Source organism: Crocuta crocuta, unplaced genomic scaffold (genome assembly GCF_008692635.1).
Source record: "Crocuta crocuta isolate KB4526 unplaced genomic scaffold, BGI_CrCroc_1.0 scaffold266, whole genome shotgun sequence".
Lineage (NCBI taxonomy): Eukaryota > Metazoa > Chordata > Mammalia > Carnivora > Hyaenidae > Crocuta > Crocuta crocuta.
In genome coordinates this window covers 6,129,129-6,148,013 of record NW_027531005.1, presented here as the reverse complement: position 1 = coordinate 6,148,013, position 18,885 = coordinate 6,129,129, and the positions used below count along the sequence as shown (strand labels likewise).

At 49.0% G+C, this 18,885-nt stretch overlaps 1 long non-coding RNA gene across 1 annotated transcript; it reads right to left on the bottom strand.

Moving 5' to 3' along the window:
- Window positions 1-16,986: 16,986 nt before the first annotated feature.
- Window positions 16,987-18,879, bottom strand: LOC144237105 (uncharacterized). Its single transcript, XR_013336758.1, has 2 exons — window positions 18,540-18,879; window positions 16,987-17,348 (listed from the first exon to the last, which is right to left on the bottom strand). It is a non-coding gene; the product is annotated as an uncharacterized LOC144237105 (long non-coding RNA).
- Between the last annotated feature and the right edge of the window lie 6 nt (window positions 18,880-18,885).

The following is an 18,885-nucleotide window of genomic DNA, read 5'->3' as shown; positions in this document are numbered from 1 at the left end:
CCCCTCCCCCTCCCCCCTCCCCAGAGGCCTCCTGGCCCCATGTTCAAGTCTTTCCCAGCCCCACCTGCCGGTCCAGGACCGCACCTAGCTGCCTCGCCATTTATACCCCACCCTTTTGAGTGTGTCCTGCAACACTGAGGATCTGTGGACACGTCACCACCCACACTTCTTCCTCATGTAAGTTACTGTGTCCAGGGGGAAGGATGCATTTTCCACTAAAGATTCCAGAGGATTTCTGCTGGGGAGACGTGGCTCCTCCAGGCTCCTTCCCTGGCTCTTGGAGAACATGGTCCAGTCGCTGGCCTCCATAGTCAGCCTGAACCAAGTGAGGCTCTACAGGAACCCCCGAGGGGGCTTATCAAGCGTCTAGCCCCTCCATACGTCAGTCGTCCCAGCGTAAGCATCTTACACAATTCCAAACACACTGCGTCACTTGTCCCAGAGGTCAGGATCCCCGGCACAATTGTTAGCCTCCCACAATTGTTGCCATGCTGTCTGAAGGTTCTGGAAGAATGGCCAGATGTCCCGTGGGTACGGTCCCCTGTGACCAGTGACGGTGACCTGCTGGGAACCCGGCTGTCCTCATCTCCTGGATCCATAGATGAAAGCACGTACATGTGTAGACCTAAATGTATTTCTGTGTTGAAGTACACATGGCAAAAAACCACAAGCTTTCTGACTTCACGGTTTCTTCTAGTTTTCCTCTGTACATGTTTGCATCCTCCTTGTCCACAGTGAGAAGTCTGGCTCCTGGTATTCTTAAAATATTGACTTATTTGATGACTCCCTGTATATAACTAATCACACGTGGCAGCCACTCTTCCCCCAAGGGCTGCCTCGGTGGAACAGAAGCCCTGTCACCTCTGCTAGGCTCCAACATCTCATTCGAGTCCTCCGACACTCCAGAGTGGGCGGGCCTCCTCTGGGGATGCCCATCTCATCCCATTCAGGCTCTGACACCCAAGTGGGTGAACGACCAGCTATATGGACGCCCTCCTTCACTGCTCCTGTCCGACACCCCAGGCCACACCCCTCCCACACCAGCGCCTTCCTCACCCAGCGCAGGCTCCTGCCCCATCGCAGCGCACACACCCGCCTTGCTCAGCCCACTTCAGGGCTTTTGGAGTAAACTGTTCTGGGAGGGAAGGGAAAAGAAAGAAGAGGAAGAGAAGGAGCTTACCTTAAAATTTTTTGTTTTAAAATTTAGTTACTATCTGGGAGGTCATTCCATAGAAGTAGATAGAGAAACTTTTCATTTCTTTTATTTAAACACTTAAAAATGTTTATTTATTTCTGAGACACACACACACACACAGAAACACACACACACACATAGTGTGTATGCAGAGGAGGGGCAGAGAGAGAGGGAGAAAGAAGACGGAATCCCAGGCTGGCTCCATACTGTCAGCACAGAGCCTGATGTGGGGCTCGAACCCATGAACTGTGAGATCATGATCTGAACTGAAACCAAGAGTCAGACGCTTAACCAACTGAGCCACCCAGGGCCCCCTTCATTTCTTTTATTTTCTAACAGATGCATAACATTGCATTAGGTAAACATAGTTCATTCAGCGGCCATTTGAGTTGTTTGTCACATTTTGCTATTTCAAGTGACTGTCAGGTATATTTCTGAAGCACCTAGAAACAAGTGAGTCTGGTATTTTAGAGATTCTGTACCCACAGCTCTGTTGTATATAAGACACCAGATGTTCCTTTCAGAACATGTCCTGGATTTCAGAAAATCCTGGCCACCAGCCCGTCAATGACTGGCCGTGCCAAGGATCAATGCTTGAACCAGACATTGAACCACAGCCTGGACTTTAGGGAGGCCAGCTGTACGAGGAGGTTTGGAGACAAACCGCCCACTGGGGGTCTCCATATTGGAAGGAGACGAAGGATCAGATCAGAGCCTCTGTTTTAGGAGATATGAATTCCTTTAGCATAAATGGAGGAAGGTCACAAGTGCTCTGACTGTACCCAAATGGCCCTGAGATCTGTCCCATCACAGGAGTCTGGGGACCCAGGGCTCAGCTGAGAGGGAGGCAACCTTCTGTCCTCAGGTCTCCCCACTACAAGCTCCGAAGACAACCTTGAATATGATTTTTGTGGGATATTAACTAAGTTTTTTTTCTCAATCATGCTATTTATTTACTTACACTTTTTTGCATAGAGGGTGCAAAGGTACATTTCCTCCTGCTGTTGCTATCACAAATGTCAACTCATGAATTAAAGATGTCTTAGGGGCGCCTGGGTGGCTCAGTTGGTTGAGCGGCTGACTCTTGATTTCGTCTTGGGTCATGATCTCGCGGTTGGTGCATTCAAGCCCCGCATCGGGCTCTGCACCAGCAGCACAGAGCCTGCTTGGGATTCTCGGTCTCCCTCTCTCTCTGCCCCTCCCCCACTGGCATGCGCAGTGCTCTCTCCCTCCCTCCCTCCCTCTTTCTCTCTCTCTCTCTCCCTCCCTCTCAAAAATAAATAAACTTTAAAAAAAAAGGATGTTTTATTGTAGGGGCTCTTACAATGTGAATGAGTGTGTGTGTGTGTGTGTGTGTGTGTGCACGCACGTGGGCACGGGCATGAATATCTCATATCTGCATTTGGGTCAGACCCAAATGAATGAATTTATGAATGTGACTCTGATCAGGATGACACAGGATGAAATGCCTGCCCGACAAGGTCAGTGACGTTATTTGACTGTCTTTCTTCCAGGAGGGGAAAGAACTGACCGTGAAGTTTGAACACACAGGTCCTCCGGCTTGGCAGATGGGTGGGAGAGCTGCCCAAGAGGGAGAGCAGAGAGGCTGGTGTTGGCGTTCCAGAAAAGTGAGAAGAGGGATGTGGTCAATGACTGTCCTGCCAGGCTGGTGCGAATTATTCATGGGGAGGTATGGGCGCCTGTGGAAAGAACCCTGGGCTGGTGATAAGGAGGTTGGTGTTATGACCTTGGATGAGCTCGGTTTGGCCTTGAACAAGTCCCTTAAAGTCCACGCTGGAGGCCCCATGACTGCACGCTGTATCTCCCCAGGACCGAGGGGGCTCCTGGGTGCAAAACTTTAATGCCTAAGACCCTTCCTGCAACAAGGCCGCGTACAGAGACACAGACATACCAATCAGACCGAACACATTGGGATCAGGTGAGGACACTGAGGCCAGCCCAGGAAAGCCACGTGCCCGAGGAGCCCGGGAGCATCTCGATCCCGGCGCTGGAGGTACTGGACACGTCTGGAAGAGCAAGGAGACCGGCCAGGGTGGAGGCCCTGGCAGGAACACAGGTCATTTCATTTCCCTTGCAAAACTGAAATTCAAATCTGAGATGGGATCAGTGAAAGGGGAGGCAGCTGGCACAGATGTGTCCCGGGAGGCTCTGAGGGGCCAGGGTGTCCCATCACACGGAGCCCTCCACCAGGATGCTGCCTGACCCCTCCTTTGCCGACCTGAGCCCTCAGCCCGAGGCGGGTGGCTGTCCACTCAGGCCAGCCTTGGCGTTTCCCCAGGGCTGGGGTGACTGTGGGGCCTGCCCCCCTCCCCGCCCCCACCCCGGCCCCACCGGGCCCCAGCTGGGGAGGCTGACATGGCCACAGCCAGCACATGCATTAGTAATGGCCACCGATCCCGCTGGCCCCGGTCCCTGTTTCCAGACGGGGGCAGAAACCCGAGCCTGGGGGCCCCCTGCCCTCCAGACTCCCCCCCATCGTGGAGCCATGGGACACCTTCTCCTTCCTTTGTCCTTAGTGTCTGCATCGAGTGGAAAAGAAATGCAAACAGGTTCTCTCTCTTCCGACATCCTGAGCACTCGTTGTCCACACTGTCACTTCTTTCAGAGGTCCCCTAGTAACGAAGTGTCAGGAAATGACCCGAGGAGCCTCTAAGGACCAATTTGCTCGGGTGCGAAGCCTTCCTGGGCTGGGCCTCAGTTTCCTCATCTGGAGTGAGCCGGTCCGTTCCGAGGCCACCTCTGGCCCTGGTGTTCTGGGGCCCTGGGACTTGGTCTCTGCCCTTGTGGGTGGTCACAGTGGGCAGTGGGGGACACCTAGAACCACAGCGAGACCCTGGCTAGACTCATTGTGCCAAGGACCAGCAGCGGCCCAGCTGCGGGGGCTCCTGAGGGGATGTCCTGGGTCAAGTAGGCCCGGACGACTGTGGGTTTGGGGGAGAACAGGACAGGGGACAGGCGTGAGGGCAGGGGGCGCTGCTCGCACCCCAGGCCCGGGTGGAAGGAGGGAGCCGGCCGTGGGAAGCTCATATCCCCCTGGGACTGCGTGTGGCAAGCTGCCCGTCATTTCCAAGGGCAGAGGTTCGGGCCCTGCCTCTCCCCTGTGCGGCCTGGTGGCCCCTTCACTGCCGCTGAGGCTCTGGCACATCTCTGAGGAACTCAGGCTCTGTCCTGGCGCCTGTGACCTGTCTCTAGTAGCTGCCCTGGCCCGGGGAGGTCCTGGAAGTCCCCAAATGCCTCTCCTAGGAGCCCTGCAATTCTCCTCCTGAGAGATAAGGCATCGAAACCCGAATGGACATGTCACTGGAGGAAAAAGCTCCCCAGGAGTTAGGGCATCAGCTATGGGATGGATAAGCCTGTGTGGGAAGGGGAACTTCAGTGGGGGAGCCCATCTTAGGTGGGGCGGGTTGGGGTTTGAGCGGCTCGGGGGCACGGAGGAAGAGTGGTACTAAAGGGAAGTGGGACAGACCAGCTCCTCACGGGAGGGGGACTGGGCCGGGCCCTGTAGGTGACCGGCCTTGGGATCTCAAAGACACCATGCCCCTCAGAAAGGAAGATGCTCGTGCACCCACGGTCCGGAGTGTGCCCCAAGATTGCTCTGCCCAGAGCCACAGTAGAGGCTGGTTTCTGGGTTCACGATGGATAAAGGCCAGGGTGGGGGGTGGAGACAGCGGTCTCAGAGGCTGGATGACCAGAGTGGTCTTCTCTGGCGGAGGCTTTTACTGGGGGCCAGGATGTCAATCCGTTGCCAAGCTCTGGGCCCCAAAGGTTGGGACCAGAGGGTCCTGCACCTGGCCGGCCTGGCCCGCGCTGCTGACCTTGCCCTGGGGCGACCCAGCACCTCCATCCTGAGCCCGGTGGGAGACCTGGTCCCCAGGGTGACAAGCAGACAATGGTGGGAGCTGAGACCCTGGACTAGGGTAAGGGCACAACCTCTATTCCCATCAGCCCTCCCAGGGCGCCAGGCCCCACCAGGCAGAGCCAGTGGGCCAGGCTTCAGGCCTCCAGGAATGGGCAGGAGGGAGGATGTCAGGGACACCGTGTCTCCCCCAGCCCGGTGCAGAGGCCCAGCGGCGAGTGAGGGGGGCTCTCTCCCTGGGGGCTCAGGGCTCCCCTGGCCCCAGGCAGCCAGCAGAGCAGCCTGGGTTTCCAGTACCTGCCGGGGCCCCGCTAATGCAGCCACAGCTGAGAGCCAGCGGTTGAATAATTCAGCAGGTCCGGGTATCTTGACTCCAGCGGGAGGCCAAGTGCTGGCCGCAGTCTTCCACCTGGGCAGCAAAGCAAACGCGCCCAGCACCCACAAGTCCTCTCCACATCCCGGGGGGTCTCACAGGCTGCCTCCCCAGGCCCAGACCTGCTCCCTCAACCCCGCTATCCCTAGGGCTGTGCCCCTGCCCGAGCTGGCCCCTCCCCCATGGCCCCCACCACCAAGCCTTTCCAATTCCACCTTGTACGTAGACTCTGAATCCCTCTGCCTGGCCTCTAGCCTGGTCCAAGCCAACACCCCCCTCTCCCAGATGAGGCGACAGCCCCCACCAAAGCTCCCTGCCTGCACAATAGCCTCTCCCCTCCCCCCGCCCGTTCACTCTGCACATGACCTATCGTCTCCTGCCTCAGGCCCATTCATGGTTACTACGTGTCTCAGGATCAAGTCCCTGGGCCTGCCTGCCCCTCACCATCCAGAATCGAGCACAGAGTGCTGCGTGGTTCCCCTCATGCTGTTCCATCCTCTCTGCTTTCACCTAGGCCTCTCCCTCAGCCTGGAATGTCAACCGCCCCCTCCCCACACCCTCACGCCCCCCCCCCCAGCTGCTGCTCGCTTCGTATGTAAGACTCAGCTCAGGCCTTGCTCCTCTCAGCACACTTCTCTGAGCACCAGGGTCCCATTGTGCCCTGTTTGTGTCCCCAGCACAGCCCTTTCTGCGAAGTTCATAAACGTTCAGCCCTGGGTATGTCTTTCCCACCAAGATATGTATTTTTTTTTTACTCTTTATTATGCATTTATCAGGTGTTCTATATACATATACAGACATAGTAGATATGAAAAAGAACCAACTAGAACTTCTAGAACTTTGATACAATAAAGAACTGATTAAACATAGTGTCAATGCAATGGAATATTATACAGATATTAAAAAGAACAAAGCAGGGGTACCTGGGTGGCTCAGTCGATTAAGCTTCCGACTTTGGCTCAGGTCATGATCTCATGGTTTGTGAGTTTGAGCCCCATGACAGGCTCTGTGCTGACAGCTCAGAGTGTGGAGCCTGCTTCAGATGCTGTGTCTCCCTCTCTCTCTGCCCTGCTCCGCTCATGCTCTGTTTAAATAAACATTTAAAAAAATGTTTGTTTTCACTCATATGTGGAACAGGGGAAACTTAACAGAGGACCGTAGGGGAGGGGAAGGGGAAAAAATAGTTAAGGAGAGGGAGGGAGGCAAGCCACAAAAGATTCAGTTCTTAAGTACTGAGAACAAACAGTGTTGATAGGGGGAGGGGGAGGGGAAGGGGAAAAAATAGTTAAGGAGAGGGAGGGAGGCAAGCCACAAAAGATTCAGTTCTTAAGTACTGAGAACAAACAGTGTTGATAGGGGGAGGGGGAGGGGAAGGGGGGTGATGGGCATGGAGGAGGACACTTGTTGGGATGAGCACTGAGTGTTATATGGAAACCAACTTGACAATAAACTATATTTTAATAAAAAGAACAAAGCAGCTCTAAATGTACCGATATGGAATTATTACTATGAAAAGCAAAGCAAGATGTATAGCAGTGTGTATAATTGGCTTCCGTGTCTGTAGCAAGAATCTGTTACTTCATGCTTATGAACACAGGAGTCATGCGGGGCAGGTACTCATGAAGCTTCAGATACTGGTTACCTCTGGGAGAGGAAACTGAGTGGGAAAAAGTAAGAATGACAAAAAGATTTACCTTAAAAATTAAATTAATTTTTAAAAATCAAGTCTATTTTTTTGGACCAAAGGGAANGCTACACATGGCCAGATTTCATTGTTTCTCATTGCCATGTAGTATTCCATCGTATAGCTAAACCACACCTTCTTGATCAAGGCTATTTTTTAGAGCAGTTTTAGCTTCATAGCAAAACTGAGGGGGTGCTACAGAGATTTCCCATGTGTCCCCTCTCCCCCCCCCACCACACACACACACAGGCACAGCCTCTCTTTTTATCAGCAACCGCACCGGAGTGGAGCGTTCGTCACAGTGGTCGGGCCTACAGTGCCACGTCATTCTTGCCCAGATCCATAGTTTACATCAGGGTTTACTCTCCGTGTGGTATGTTCCATGGGTTTGGACAAATGTATAATGACAGGCACTCATCATTCATGCAGCATTTGCAGTATTTTCACTCCCCAAAAAATTCTCTGTGTGCCGCCTATTCATCCCGCCCCCCCAGCACCCCTGGCAACCACTGATCTTAGTGTCTTCCTAATTTTACCTTTTCTGTGATGTCATGTAGTTGGAATCATATGGTGTATAGACTTTCACATTGGCTTCTTTCACTTAACGATAATGCATTTAAGGTTCTGCCATGTCTTTATACACTTCAATAGCTCATTTCTTTTCAGTGCAGAATAATACTCCATTGTCTACTGTTTGTTTATCCATTTACCTCCTGAAGGACACCTTGGTCATTTTCAAGATTTGGCAATTACGAATAAAGCTGCTATAAACATCAGTATGCAGGTATTTTTTGTGGATACAAGTTTTCAACTCCTTTGGGTAAATGCCAAGGAGCACAATTGCTAGTAATATATTCATTTTATATTATTTTAATTGTATCTGCCTTTATAATTTATTTTACAAGCTGTATGTCATAATTTATTTCCCAATGGTTATTTCCCCCAAATCATATTAAAGCATTTATTTGAATTGAAAAGTGACATCAGGCTTCTTCAGACAGAAATTAAACCTGCTTTGGTTGATTGATTTGATGACCGAATCGCGTTATATAGTAAATATTTTCTATAAATTGAAGAGTCATGTCTGCTGTTTTAAGGTTTTGGCAAAAAAAATAGGTGTGCATGTGTGTGTGTTACACACATATATGTGTGTATCTGTATTTATGTCTATATCTATAAAATGTGTGACAAAGGCATTTTATAAAAAATTATGTTAATTAAATTATTAAAATTAACAATGTTTTCACTCTCCCAAACCTTCTGAGATGATCAGTGAAGCAAGGTCCTAAAAGTGAAAAATATAACAGGTATAATTAACATATTTGATAAGTCTTTGATATAGTTGATAACTTATCCACTAAATCTTGGCAAAGTTTTCTTGGTATACTTGCCAGAATTGACAAAAAGAATAACTTTAGCAATGGAATAAAAACAAACAAACAAACAAACAATGGGGCATCTGGGTGGCCGAGTCAGTTAAACGTCCAACTTTGGCTCAGTTCATGATCTTACAGTTCATGAGTTTGAGCTCCGCATGGGGCTCTGTGCTAACAACTCAGAGCCTGGAGCCTGTTTCCGATTCTGTGTCTCCCTCTCTCTCTGCAACTCCTCCACTCGTGTTCTGTCTCTTTCTGTTTCTAAAAAAATAAACATTAAAAAAAATTTTTTAAGCAAAAAATTGTTTTGTAAGTCAAGTGACTGCCAATTCTTTGCTTTCAGCAAATTAGAGAATGCAATAGATTTGACAGCAGGTAGATCATTAAAAATAATTTGTGATGATAGATTACAATTGTGGCTATTATTCAGAAAGAATTCAAAGAACTGATAAAAGTTGCTATATCTAAATGTTTTCCATTCCCATCTCCTTATATATGTGAACAAGATTTCTTGGTGCTTACCTGTCTAAAATTGAAAACTAGGATTAAAATTATTCCTGAATTCTGTCCTAAAACCACAGATACACAAAATAACCGCAAAAAACACCAAACCCCTTAATCTCATTAGGAGAGCTATTTCCAATAGCATTTTGTAACAACTTTTTTGAGATATAATTCCCATCCTGTAAAACTCACCCTTTTAAAGCAAACAAACCTGTGACTTAAAAAAAAAATAGCCACTTGCTTCTTTTTAATGTTTAATTTTTCCTTTTTGTTTTTTATATATAGAGAGAGATAGTGTGCACTCACATGTGCAAGCCAGGGAGAGGCAGAGAGAACAGAGGATCTGAAGTGGGCTCTGTGCTGACAGCAGAGAACTGATGCAGGGCATGAACTCACAAACTGTGAGACCATGACTTGAGCCGAAGTCTAGGACGCTTAAGCACCTGAGCCACCCATGAGCCCCGACAATTCAGCGATTTTTAGTGTATTCACAAAGTCATGCAGTTGTGACCAGTATCTAGTTTTATTTTTAAAAAATTTTAAAGTAGGCTCCATGCCCAATATAGGGCTGGAACTCACGACCCCAAGATCAAGAGTCACAGGCTCCACTATCTGAGCCAACGAGGTGCCCTTGACCAGTATCGAGTTATAGAACATTTTCATTCCCCCGGAAAACACCTGTTATCCATTGGTAGTCCTCTCCCACTGCCCCCTCACCCCCTGGTGACCACCACCCTACTTTCTGTCTCTATGGATCTGCCTGTTCTGGACATTTCGTTTTAATATGTGGCCTTTTGTGTCTGGCTTCTTTCCCTTAGCAGGATGTTTGCAAGCTTCATGCATGTCGTACCGTGTGGCAATATCTCATTCTTTTTCACATCCTAATACTAGTCCACTGCATGAATATACATCACATTCGGTCCTTCCTTTCAGCAGCTGATGGAGATTGAGTTGCTTCCGCTTATGGGCTATTATAAATAACGCTGCTGCGAACATTCCTTCTGAGTTTTTACATGAACACGATTTCATTTCTCCTGGTTATACAGCTAGGAGTGGACTCGCTGGAACATAACTCTACGGGTAACCTTTTGAGAAACTGCCAGACTGTTTTCCAAAGTGGTTACAACATTTTAATTCCCCCCAATCAGTGCATGAGGGCTCTCTCTGCTCCACATTCTGGCCAACACTAGTTATTGCCCACCTTCCTTCCTTCCTTCCTTCCTTCCCTCCTTCCCTCCCTCCCTCCCTTCCTTCTTTCTTTTTAATATTTATTCATTTTGGGGAGAACACAAGCTGGGGAGGGGCAGAGGTGGAGGACAGAAGATCCAAAGTCAAAGTTGAAGTCTGAAACTCAAAGACTAAGCCACGCAGCTGCCCTGCCCACTTGTTCTATTAGAGCCTCTGGCCCTTCTCCTAGTAATGAGTGGTATCTCCTGATGGTTTTCATCTGCATGTCCCTAATGACTAATGTCCCTAATATGTTGCGCATATTTTCATGTGCTTATTGGTCATTTGCATGTCTTTGGAGAAATGTCTAATCAAGTCTTTGCCCATTTTAAAATTAGGTTATTTATCTTCTTTTTAAAATAATATCTATTTTTGAGAGAGAGCATGAGCAGGAGAAGGGCAGAGAGAGAGGGGGACAGAAGATCCAGAGCAGCACTGTGATGACAGCAGCAAGCTCGATGCAGGGCTGGAACTCACAAACTGCAAGATGATGACCTGAGCTGAAGTTGGACGCTTAACCAACTGAGCCACCCAGGCGCCCCAGAGTATTTGTGTTTTATTGTCAAGTTATAATAGTTCTTCACATATTCTGGGCACTAAACCCCCATCAGATACATGATTTGCAACTATTCCTCTCATTCGGTGAGTTGTCTGTTCACTTTTGTAAAAAACTCTTATTGAGATATAATTGACATGTAAAATTTGTGAAGTGTCATTTTTTTTCTTGTGATGTCTTTATCTGGTTTTGGTATCATGACAATATTGGCCTCATCAAATGAGTCAAGAAGTATTTCCTTTCTTTAGTATTTTTGGTAAGAAGTTTAAAAATTGGTATTAATTTCTTTTTTTTAAAAAGTTTATTTTGAGAGAGAGAGAGCATGTGCACATGAGAGAGAGTGAGTCAGGAAGGGGCAGAGAGCGAGGAGAGAAAGAATCCCAAGGCAGGCTGTTGCACAGAGCCTGACAAACGGCTCCATCTCTGGAACCATGAGATCAGACCCGAACCAAAATCAAGAGTTGGATATGCGGCACCTGAGTGGCTTAGTCGGTTAAATAGTGGACTTCAGTTCAGGTCATGATCTCGTGGTTCACGGGTCCGAGCCCCGCATTGGGCTCTGTGCTGACAGCTCAGAGCCTGGAGCCTGCTTTGAATTCTGTGTCTCCCTCTGTCTTTGCCCCTCCCCTGCTCGTGCTCTGTCTCTCAAAAAATGAATAAACATTAAAAAATTTTTAAAAAAGAAAGAGTTGGATCCTTAACCAACTGAGCCACCCAGGCACCTTATGTATTAATTTCTCTTTAAATGCTTCATAGAATTCACCAGTGAGGCTGGTTGGACCTGAGCTTTACTTTGTGGGTGCCTGTTTGTTGTTGTTGTTTTTAATATTTATCTATTTTTGAGAGAGAGAGCATAAACAGGAGGGGCAGAGAGAGAGGGAGACACAGAATGTGAAGAAGGCTCCAGGCTTTGAGCTGTCAGCACAGAGGCCGACTCAGAGCCGGAACCCACGAACTGGGAGATCATCACCTGAGCCAAGTCAGATGCTTAACCGACTAGGCCACCCAGGCGCCCCTTGTGGGTGATTTTAAAATGACCAATTCAAGTTTTTTGTTACAGGTCTGTTCAGATTTGTATTTCTTCTTGAGTCAATAGTTTGTCTTTTCAGGATTTTTTTCACTTCATCTAATTATCTAATTTGTTGTTGATAGTATTCCTTTTAAATCTGTTTTATTTCTCTGAAGTCAATGGTAATGTTCCCTCTTTCATTTCTGATTTTAGTAATTTGACTTTTCTCAATTTTGCTCAGTTAATCTAGCTGAACCTGTGTGGGTTTTGTTAATCTTTCAAACAACCAACTCTTCTTTTTAAGATTTTATTCTCAAGTAATCTCTACACCCAACATGGGGCTCAAAGCCCTGAGATCAGGAGTCGCACTGAGGATCAGTAGGATCAGGAGTTCCTACTGAGCTGGCCAGGTGCCCCCAAAGGAACCAACCTGTGATGTGGGTGATTTTCTCTACTATTTTCCCATTGTCTATATCATTAATTTCTGCCCTAATCTTTATTATTTCCTTCCTTCTGTTTGCTTAGAGTTTAGCTCACTCTTCTTTCTCAGCATCTTATGGTGGAAGCTCAGATTACTGATTTGAGATCTTTCTTCCTTTTTAATGTAGACATTTACAGCTATAATTTTTCCTCTGAGTACTGCTTTACCACTTCCCATAAGTTCCAATGTGTTGTATCATCGTGTTCTTTCATCTTGAAGCATTTCCTAATTTCCCTTGTTATTTATTCTTTGACCCATTTGTTAGGACAGTATTGTTTAATTTTCACATATGTATCAATTTCCCAAATTTCTTTCTATTATTAATTTTTAATTATTGTTTTTATTTTTTAAATGTTTACTTATTTTTTGAGAGAGAGACAGAGAGTGAGCAGGGTAGGGGCAGAGAGAGAGAGAGAGACACAGGATTTGGAGCAGGCTCCAGGCTCCGAGCTGTCAGCACAGAACCCAATGCAGGGCTCAAACTCACAAACCGCGAGATTGTGATCTGAGCCTAAGTCAGATGCTTAATCAACCGAGCCACTCACGTGCCCTTCTGTTCTACCCTTTATTGAAAGTGGGGTATTGAAGTCACCAACTGTTACTGTTGAATCGTCTCGTTCCCCCTTCGGTTCTGTCCATTTTTTCCTTTCATGTTATAGCCTTCTGATGGACTGACCCTTTGATCATTACAAATGTCCCTCATTATCTCTAGCAACGTATTTGTTTTAGAGTCTATTTTGCTTACAAAGGGACAGGGCACCTGGGTGGCTCTGTCATGTAAGTGACTGACTCTTGATTTCAGCTCAGGTCATGATCTTGTGGTTCATGGGATCAAGCCCCACATCAGACTCTGTGCTGACAGTGTGGAGCCTGCTTAGGATTCTCTCCCCCTCTCTCTCTCTGCCCCTCCCCTGCTCACATGCTCACCCTCCCTCTCTCAAAATAAATAAATAAATGAATAAACATGAAAAAAAAAGCAAGCAAAGGGGAAAAAATAAGAGAGAGAGAGAGAAACCAAGAAACAGACTCTTAATTACAGAAAACAAACTGATGGTGACCAGAGGGGAGGTGAGAGGGGGAAGCAGGCGATGGGGATTAAGGAGAGCATGAAGGATGAGCCTCGGGTGATGTCCGAAAGTGCTCTGTCACTATCCTGAATACCCGAAACGTACTTAGCACTGTATGTTAACCAACTGGAATGAAAATAAGAACTTAACAAAAATAAAGTCTGTTTTGTCTCATGTTAATACAGTCACTCTAGTTTTCTTATAGTTGCTGTTTGCACAATATATCTTTTTCCTTTCTTCTCAACCTATTTGTATCTTTGTATCTTAGTGTGTCTCCCGTCGATAGCATATAGTTGGACTTCATTCAATTTGTGTTTAAAGAGGGGCATTAAGCTGGTTAGAAGCCCCAGGGGCATGGGTAAGCTTGCGACTGGTGCCCTTTCCCGCTCGTGCTCTAACGGGGCCGTTTCACTGGGAGGCTCCCAGTATTAGTGTCTCTGGGGCGCTTCCTCTTGAGAGTGTTCATGGAGGAATCCTCCCATTTCTTGCCTGGACCCAACGCGCTGCTGGGCTTCTGGGGGCTGAGCTGAGCAGGGAAGGAGGTTGAGGTTCAGTTCCATATGTTAACTTTCACTTACACCCTGGTTTTCAGAACAGTAATTTCCCCCCCTCTGTGCTTATAACCTGCTGGTTTGCTCTTTCCCTTAGCACAATCCTCTGATCTGTCCAGTCGAAAGGGCCAGCGGCCTGGGGAGACAGAGCTAGGGATGAGATCTCGAGATCTCGGTGTCCAGCTCTTCCAACCCCATCTCCTTTTATAGCCTTCAGTCACCCCCAGGATCAAAGGGACCTGGAGCCACCAGCCATGGCGGAGGAGTGGGGGATGGGAGGATCCTACAAGGTAGGTTTCTGCTGTGTAAATTGGGTCACGTGTTCATGTCCCTCCCTCCTGGCTCAGGAATAGGGTCTTGATGAGACAAGTTCCATTTTGCTGTTTTGTTTAGCTTTTCATCTATCATATTAGTTACTACGCCTACACGTCTCTTCCAGTTTCCAACAATGTTCTTGTGGCCTTGTGGTCTACTCTTCCTTTTTTCTGTTCCCGTGGTTATGGCCCTTGCCCCTTCTGTGACCCTATACTGTCATTTTAGGGGCTTTGGGAGGGAGTAAGGTTAACTTTTATGGCCACTTGGTCACCTTAATTGGATGACCTTCGTGGAAGTCTTTGGCTTAAACCTATCCTTTTTGCCGCATTTGCAGAATTCGGTCTTCTCAGACTCAGGGAATGGCTTCTAAGGGAATAGTTTCTCAGCAGACCTGGTAACCTCGGGCTTGTAACTGCACCTTCTAGTTTCCTCACCTGAACAATGGAGGTGCGTATTAGAATTCTCAAGTGCAAATGACAGAAAGCCAGCGTGACTTGGCTTCAATAAAAAAAGGGGCTTTGTGTTCTCATCTAAAGGAAAAGTCTAGGGGCACCTTGGTGATGCTGTCGGTTAAGTTTCTGACTTCAGCTCAGGTCATTATCTCACAGTTCATGGGTTCAAGCCCTGCACTGGGCTCCGTGCTGACAGCTCAGAGCCTGGAGCCTGCTTCAGATTCTGTGTCTCCCTCTCTGCCCCTCCCTTGCTTGGGCTCTGTCTCTCGCTCAAAAATAAACATTAAATTTTTATGAATGAATGAATGAATGAATGAATGAATGAATGAATGAAAAGTCCAAGGAGGAGGTTCTTAGGCAAGCTGTCCAGTCTTGTTCCGGGCTCACCTGCTACCAGCTCAGCAACCCCAGAGGGAAACACATCTGTTCAGCAGTGGTCTCTGCAGAAATTGCAGCCCTGGGCACCTCTCGGAACTCAGAGCAGGATGCCTGACTGGCCGGCAGGGTCAAAGGGGCCCACGTTGGAGGGACGGGGAAAAGGGAGTTAGCCTCCAGAAACCACATGGAAGAGTGAGCAAGGAGGGATAGGCCCTGCCAAAGAGCATGGTGGGACTGCTTCCAGAAGAAGAAGGAACAGATGCTGGGCAGGTGAATGTAACAGACGTCCACTGCAGGGAGAGCACACCAGCCTCACAGGCTTGACGTAAATGAGACCCTCAGCTCAATGCCGGGGACCTTCAAACATTAGCTGTTGCTGTTGCTGTTATTACTGTCACTGTGCACAGGTAGGCTTTGTAACTTGTCTTTTTATCCTTAAGAATCAATTGCTGGGCGACCTGGATGGCTCAGTTGGTTAAGCATCCGACTCTTGGTTTCAGCTCAGGTCATGATCTCACGGTTCATGAGTTCAAGCCCCATGTCAGGCTCTGCGCTGACAGTGCTGAGCCTACTTGGGATTCTGTTCTTCTCTCTGCCCCTCCCCCACTGGTGCTGTCTGTTTCTCAAAATAAATAAATAAACCAAAAAAAAAAAAAAAAAGATTTCTTTTGCCAGGGCCAGGAAGAGGCACAGAGTTGTAGTTTCCCTCCAGCCCCCGAGGCAGGCAGTGTCTCCTCTCAGCAGATGCACCTCATCCCCTCATCGAGACAAGCCGAGGCCCTGTTCATCCGCGCCTCCTGCGTGCCGCCTTCCTGCACACGGTGGCCTCCCCCTTCTTGCTGAAGGAACACACCTGAAACAAACAGCCACCCACGTGTCTCCTGTGTTGGCAGGATTACATGGAGTGTGGGGGGGGGTGGAGGGGGGGCTTGATTTCACACTGTCTTCTCAAATAAAGCACCAGCCGCTTGGGACCAGGGCCTGGATCTCACATGCCTTTGGTTATACCCCCTTCCCCTCAGGCCTGTAATGCAGATCTGGGCACACGGCAGGATCCAGTAAGTGCCAGGCACCCGAGGAGCCTACTGGTACCATGGCCTAGAGGACAGGATGCAAGCCTGTTGGAGGATATCAGACCACGGAACATTCGGACAGTCTCCATCAGCGAGGCATCGAGCTCCGCTGCCAGCAGCTGGCGGAGACCACTCTGTGTCCCCAAGGCCGACCTCCAGCGTTTCTTAACAGAACTCCAATGTTTTAGAACCCCAATTTAAAAAATATAAATCTCAATACTTTTCCTTAAGAGCAGGACTTTAACCTATTCAAAAGCAGAAAGAATGATATAATGAACTCCATGTACGTACCACTCGGCGTCAGCAATTGTTAACACATGGCTAACCTTGTTGCATCGATCTCCTCACCTCCCCACCTTGAATTATTAGCACGTGCGTGCGTGCGTGCGTGCGTGCGTGCGTGCGTGTGTGTGTGTTTTGGGAGAGGGAGAGAGAGAGAGCAGCATGAGTGGGGGAGGGGAAGACAGAGAGGGAGAAAGAATCCCAAGCAGGCTTCAAGCTGTCAGCGCAGAGCCTGATGTAGGGCTCAAACCGTGAGATCATGACCTGAGCAGAAATCAAGAGTTGGACATCCAGCCAGCTGAGCCACCCAGGTGCCTCTCCCTTGGATTATTTTGAAACAAATCCAGACATCCTATCATGTCATCAATAAATGCAGTATGTAAAGGCAGTCTTTGAACACATACACACACACACACAGTATGAAACACGATACCTTTATCACCTGTAAAAAGCAGTGATGACTTCATGATAATTTCTTAATATCATCATTATCCACTCATTGTTCAAATTTTTCCAACTGTCTCCTAATTTTTTAAGAGCTGACTTGTTCCCACAGTTTCTAAAAATACAAGAGCCCTACATGGAGTCAGGAGAATCCCAAGTTTATTCAGGGGGGCAACTCATTCAGTACATTTCTCCATGTCTCAAACCGGTGTGTGGCCATTTGTCTCAGTTTTGGCCAAGGAGGTAGATGTGGGTGGGTGGGGGAGTCATCCGAGAAGACTCCTGAAAAGGAGCTGTCATATGGGAAATGAGTAACTTTCATTTTTCCCTTCTTCCTGATGTGTGGAACTTGGGCTATGATTTCTGGAGCTCCAGCAGCTATCTTGGACCATGAGGTAACCTTGCAAGTGGAAGCTCAAGCTAGGATGGCAGAGAGTAGGAACTGAATTTCCCACTCCACTGTTATTTCCGGCTTTTATTATCAAATCACTTAAGATTAGGTTCCTGGTAATAAATAGAAAACAAAACAAAATAAAAATTTTAAAGCAGTGGCTTAAACTTGATACAACTTATTTTTCTCTCTTATGTGAAGTCTAGGGATAAGCAGTCGCGGGTAAGACAGAGTATTAGATATCTACGTCTGTGTAACTAATTACACACCAGACTTAGAAGCTTAATACAACTGATCATCTGTTTCAGTTTCTGGGGGTCAGGAATCTGGGGTTCCCCAGGCCTGAGCTGCAGTCATTACTAGCTTGAGTGGGTCTGTAGGAGCCACTGGCTTAGGGCTTCATTCCCAGCCATGTGGGTCTCTCTCTAGGGCAGCTCAAAACATATCAGCTGCCTTTCCCCAGAGAGATCCGAGACTGGAAGAGGGAGCCGGAGAGGGTGCACTCAATGCAGAAGCTGGGGTCTCCCGCTCAGTCTCAGACTGAACACCCGCTGGGCTGTTTCCGCGCATTCTGCCCTGGTCCTCCAGCCTCCATCCCTCAGACCTAGCTTCCCTCCCTCTCCCTCCCCCACCCGACCCTCCACCCCGGGTCTGTCCCGTTGTCCCTCCTGGGTAAGCTCTCTTGCTTCTGGGGAACACGTCAGGTCCCAGTCCACTTCCCTCTCTCTCATTCTCCTCTGTGCCCTTGCTTTATGCCTCTGATGCTTGTCAGGGCTCCAAGCCACCATTCAAACTCTCTTCCCAACACGGCCTCCAGGGCAGCCAGAACCCTTCCCCTTCCCCCTCTGAGCCGCTCCCCACTCCCCTGCTCCCGGCACACTCCCCGCCTCTCCCCTACCTGGGCTGCCCAGACCCCTTCTCCCTTAATCCAGTTCCTTCCTGTCCAGCCAGGCCCTGATCAAGCCCCCTCCTCCAGGAAGCCCCTCCTTGTGGTTTGCGGTGCTTTCAGGACTTGTAGTGCACCTGGCCTGAAAGCTGGGCTGGGGAGGCGGGATAAGCTGCCTCCCCCTGCCTTGGACTTGGCGGTAGGCTTGGTAGAGTGGCTGGCGCAGAGGTAGTGAGCCTATAGGATCCGGCTCCCTTTCCGTCCTGGGGGCTCTTCCCCCAGAGGGGTCACACGGAAGAGGTCTGCCGCCCTCTCCTTTGGTTTCCCAGTACTGGGGGCCCTGGCTCCCGCTGGGACTTCATCTTCCCCACGTGATGGGGGGAGGAAGGACTGTGAGGTGCGTGCAGGGTGGCCTTACTCTGGCCCGATTGTCCCGAAGCCGGGTCTCCTGAGTCCCTTAGCTCCTCTCCTTTTCCAAATCTTGTCGTACAGTCTCCTCGGAATTCTGGGCCCCCACTTTGACCTTCCTACAAGCCCCAGCTTGCTTATGCAGCCACATCTGTCGCTGGCCGCCCCGGCCGAGGGCGCAGTCAGGCTGAGAGTCCGTGTCTCCTCCTGAGATGGGCACGGAAGGTCAAGGCCGGAGCTATGGGTGGGACCGCTTCCCCGGGCTCGGGGTTCGCAGGCCTCGGTGTTTTCTTTCCCGCAGCTGCCGGGCCCCGCGGGCGGGGCGGAGGGTCTCCGGCGGGAGAGACGCCCTAAGC